Source organism: Chiloscyllium plagiosum, chromosome 8 (genome assembly GCF_004010195.1).
Source record: "Chiloscyllium plagiosum isolate BGI_BamShark_2017 chromosome 8, ASM401019v2, whole genome shotgun sequence".
NCBI lineage: Eukaryota > Metazoa > Chordata > Chondrichthyes > Orectolobiformes > Hemiscylliidae > Chiloscyllium > Chiloscyllium plagiosum.
The window spans coordinates 46166392-46171627 of NC_057717.1; the positions used below are offsets into that span (position 1 = coordinate 46166392).

Genomic DNA, 5236 nt, shown 5'->3' on the forward strand with positions numbered 1-5236 from the left:
TAAACCAACATCGGAGACCATTCAAAACAGATTCACTTAGGTGCTTCAAGGATGAAAGGGTTGACCTATCAAGAATAGATAAGCAGGGGTGATCTTATGAAAACAAGATTCTGCGGAGCTTGACAGGGTAGATGTTGACTAGATCTTCTAGCACCAGTGACGTCTCAAACCAGGGGACATTACATAAGGGAACATTCATTTTAGAAAAAGTAAAGAATTTTTTCTCTCAGTGAATGGCTAGAATTTTCTCGCCCAAACAATTGTGAAAGTTAAATGTGGGAGGGGAATGGTTGAGTTACTCTTCAGAGGGTTGTTCTGGCTTGTTGGGCTGAAGGGCCTGTTTCCACACAGTAGGGAATCTGTGATTCTATTTCAAATTATTTTAAAAGAGGGCAGATAGATTTTTGAAATATTGACCAGTTGAGGGCTATGCGGATCAAGCATAAAAGAGGTGTTGAGGTCTGGGTTGGCCAAGCCATGATCTGATAGAATGGAGGATCAAGTTGAGGGCGATAAATGCCCTACTCCTGCTCCGATTTGTAAATGTGTTTTTTTGTTTCCAAAGAAGAACGAGATACAATGTGCTAAAGATCTCAGATGTTGTGAAAAGGAGTGAAAATTGGGTGTTTCTGTACTGATTCAGATGGCATTGATTCATCAATCACAGCTATACAGTTATGAGTAGGAAGGCAATTCCCTCCATGAATAAAGGAAATCTACTGCAGAGCTCACACAAAGGGAATTCTTACCCTCAGCAAACTCTCCCATCACATTCCCCAACATATCAGCTGAAGCGCATGCTGAAGCCAACAAAGTGACCCGAGGGTGATTGATATCAACACCGGACCAATGAAAGGACGGTGGGCGGATCTGGAGGACCTAGCGGGTTGTTGGTCCTCCAACCAATCAAAGTGAATAAAGGGCGGAGCTAAACAACCATGTGATCACCCCCGCGCGGGGCGCAGAGTCGCTGTAATGAATGCTCGGGAAGTTATGGAGAGAAAGGATACGGTAAGGAAAGAAATAAACATGGAAACGGGAGAAAGACTGTGTTGCTATGAGCGGAGAGGTTTTACAAACAAATTGTGCACGTCGGAAAACACAAATTTGAACGTCCCAGTCCCGTGTTTGCAGTAAATGAGGAATGGCCTCAGCGCGGCTGCAAGCCTGAGTGAGCGCCGCCATCTTTATTCGGGACAATGATTCACTGGACATGTGCACCGTCGCCATCTTTGTAAGGGGCAAGGTGCAGCCAGGGGCAAGGTGCAGCCTTTCTCCAGGAAAGAGACATTGTGATCATAGCAGCTCATACTGTTCTGATTCATTTCTGGGCTCCCTCATGACCACTTTGTCAATGTCTACCTTCCTCAGTCTCGAACCATAAGTGTATTTTTGGTCTGTTTAGTACTGTATTATTACTTTTATAGACTTTTTGTAAATTAGTTTTTCACTGCGGCCCAGCCCCTGACCATGTGCTGCTCTATTATCAGATTACTTTTTTTCTTTTTCATTCCCTGTAATTCATTTTGCACTCCCTTAAACATCAACTGTGTTTCTCCTTCCACAGATGCCAGTGATTAATGCCAAAACCCTGGAGCCTGGGGAGAGTGTGATGTTTGACTTTCTTGTACAGCTGCAGTTTATGGGGTGAAGGTGCTCCCACAATGTGGTTGGGTAAGAGACATTACAGATTATTCATTACAGCAACAGTGTTTATTTGAAGATAATGTCCAAATCAAGAACAGTTTGTAGTTTTATTATCATGCTTTTAATTTCACAAAAATACGATCGAGAACTTTAGCTATAAGGCCAGAGATGGAGATTTTAGGTCAGGTGACCAAAAGCATTGCCAAAAAGCAGGTTTTGAGGGATGTCTTAAAGGTGGAAAGCAGACCTGTGAGGTTTTGTCTGCAAATTCCAGACCATGTTGCTTTAGTAACTGTAGAATCAGCCACACAGTTGAAGTAATGAATTAACAAATCGTTGGGAGTCTCGAAGAAAATGGGTTGAGACCTCGACAAAGGATGTGTGGTGCAGGGAGCTAGGGATGATAACACCCAGGAATCAAATCAAGAATGAGAATTTTAAATTGTTGTTGGTTCTGAATAGGAGCCTTTTGACGGATGAACATGTTCGGAGAGAAGTGAGCATGTGGGCGATAGAGCTTTCATTTTTTTCTTGAGATTACAAGGAGGTTGAATTTGGGAGGCTGGCCAGGAGTGTGTTTGGATAATTAAGTTTGGAGATAACACACGATGGATGAGAGTTTCAGTATATGAGCTGAGATGAGGGTGGAATCAGCTAGAAATAGTGGTGTTGGAGTGGGACTGGGCTGTCACTCTCACCTCACCTCTGGGATTCAGCTGGTTGTCAGGTTGTGAATCAGGGCGGTAACACAATCGGGAGCTGAGTGGCCCTGGTGGAGACTAAAATGAGTGTCACTCAGCTGGCTGTTGCTAAGCACCTGCTGCTAGATAGCTCTGTTGATGACTCCTTCCATCACTTTACTGCTGATCGAGTGTGGACTGACAGAGGGAAATTGCCTGAGTTGGATTTGCCCTGTGTTTTTAAGTTGAACATGCCTGGGTAACGTTCCACATTGTCGGTCGATGCCAGTGCTGGAGCGGCACGTGATTGGTGGGTGGCAAGTTCTGGAGCACAAGCTATCAGTATTATTGCCAGAATGTTAGCAGGACCCATAGCCTTTACACTACTTAACCATTTCTCGATATTGTTCGAACTAAATTGAACTGGCTTAAAGTTGACATCTGTGACGTTAGGAACCACTGGAGAAGGCTGAGATGGATCATCTCACTTTGCATCTGGCTGCAAATTACTGCAAATGCTCTCATCTTATCTTTTGCATGGATGTGTGAAACCCCTCCATCAGTAAGGGTGGTGCTTCCTGCAACATGCTGTTTAATTGTTCATTACCATTCACAACTGGGTGTGGCAGAACTCTGATCTGATCCATTGATTGTGGGATCACTTAGCTCTGTTGCTTGCTGCTGATGCTTTTTGATGTGCAGATAGTCCTGCTTGGTAGCTTTACCAGGTTGGCACTTCGTTTTTAGGTCTGTCTGGTGCTGCTCATGGCATTCTGTCCTTTGCTGTCCATTGTGATGGGTGAGAGCAGGATGTACAAACCCATGAGATTACAGATTGTGCTGGAGTACAGTTCTGCTGCTGTTGTTAGCCCACAGTGCCTCAGAGAGATCCAGTTTGAGTTCCTACCCCTGTCCCATTTAGCACAGTGATAGTACCACTCAGCACAATGGAGATTTTTCTCAACATTAAGGTGAGGCTTTGTCTCCCAAAAGACTGTGGGATGGTCGCTCTTACCGATACTATCATGGACAGATGCATTTGCAGCTGGCAGATTCATACTGATAAGATCTAGTATGTTTTTCCCTCTTGCTGGTTCCGTTACCGCCTGCTGCAAACCCTGTTGAGCACCTATGTCCTTGAGGACCCTACCAGCTCAGTCAGTAATCCTGCTGCTGAGCTACTCTTGGTAGAGGACATGGAAATCCTGTACCCAGAGTAGGCTTGTCACCATTTTATTGCCTCAGTGCTTACTCCAAGTGTTATTCAATATGGAGGAGCACTGATTCATCAGCCGTGGGAGCATGGTACGTGGCAATCAGCAGGAGCCATGAGACATAAGGTGTCCAAAGTCAATGCTGAGTACTCCGAGGGCAAATGGTTCCTGTGTATATACCACTGTGCCATCACCTCTGCCTGGTCTGTCCTGCTGGTGGGACAGGACTTATCCAGAGATTTCAGGAGAAAGTGAAGACTGCAGATGCTGGAGATCAGAGTCAAGAGTGTGGTGCTGGAAAAGCACAGCAGGTCATCTTGATGAAAGGCTTAGGCTCGAAACGTCGATTCTCCTGCTCCTCGGATGCTGCCTGACCTGTTGTGGTTTTCCATCATCACACTCTCTATCTAGGGATGGTGATAGTGGTGTCTGGCCATTATCTGTAAGGGGTTACTCTGTGAGTATGACTATGTCAGGCTGTTCCTTGACTAGTCTGTGAGACAGCTCGCCACGTTTTGGCATAAGAAAAAAAAAACAGATGTTAGTGAGCAGGATGTTGCAGAGTCGAGAGGGCTGATTCTGTGGTTGTATTTTCTAATACCTTGTTAGGTCCATCCAGTTTCATTCCTTTGTTGAGACTTTGCAGTAATTAATACAGTGAGTAGCTTGTTGGGAGACTGTCAGGTTGGCAGGATTTGTTTCGCCATTGACAATGGTTTCATGGAGATCAGGAGATTCCTAATTCGTTATTTTTTCTTGAATTCAGATTCTACCATCTGCCGAGCTAGGATTCGAACAAGGACTTCAGTTGGACATTTTAATATTCTGGATAAAAGTTAAATATATTAGGCTTGTTCACTCATTTTAAATATCACTAACACTGGATTTGTTTCTTTGTAAAACACTGTCCATCATCCTGTCTCCTTCATCCTTCCCTCCAACAACAAGAGCAAGGAACACATTGAGTTTCTCTGTCACTAAGACTGAGACAATCCGATCAGCTGCCTCTGCTGCTTCCCTCCCTCCCACTAGCCCACCGAGGCAAACTGCCTTACATGGTGTTCCTGATTTTTGTTCCAAACTTACATCTTTCTTCAGTCTCTTGTCAAGCCTTATCAGAGCTCACCTTGATCTTTTACTAGTCTCGCTAAACTACAGACATTCCAACTCTGTTTCCTCCTCATAACTCCCCCTCGCCAATTCACAGGTATTGTTCCTTGTTCTGTCTGTCTGTCTTTCCTGGTTATGTCCTTCTCATCCATTCTGCAAAAAAAAACTAACATTTGACCTCACCATCATTTGTCAATCCTGCTCCATCTCACTCTCCCTTTCCTTTCTGAATTTCTTGCATTTGGTGTCCCTCAAGGATCTATCCTTGGTCCGTCCTGTTTCTCACCTACGCACTGCCAGGAGATGACATCGTCTAAAAGCACTGTGTTAGGTTTCACATGTACATCGAATATGTCCAGCTCTCCCTCCCCACCATCCCTCTCCATTGCTCCACTGTTACTCAGTTACCAAACTGCTTATCACATTCCCACTACTCGGTTAACTGCAATTTCCTCCAAAGAAACATTGTTACGGTTAAACCCATTACCTTCAGTTGCTATTACAAGTTCCTTTCCCTTACTGCTGAGCCCCTCACTCTCACTGAGTGCAGTCTGAGATAGAACTACTCTTCACAACATTGCTGTC

General features: G+C 44.6%; 1 long non-coding RNA gene across 1 annotated transcript; it reads left to right on the forward strand.

The window, feature by feature from the left end:
- The first annotated feature begins 1314 nt into the window (after positions 1-1314).
- Positions 1315-4427, forward strand: LOC122552131. Its single transcript, XR_006312312.1, has 3 exons — positions 1315-1395; positions 1568-1674; positions 4308-4427. It is a non-coding gene; the product is annotated as an uncharacterized LOC122552131 (long non-coding RNA).
- The last annotated feature ends 809 nt before the right edge of the window (positions 4428-5236 follow it).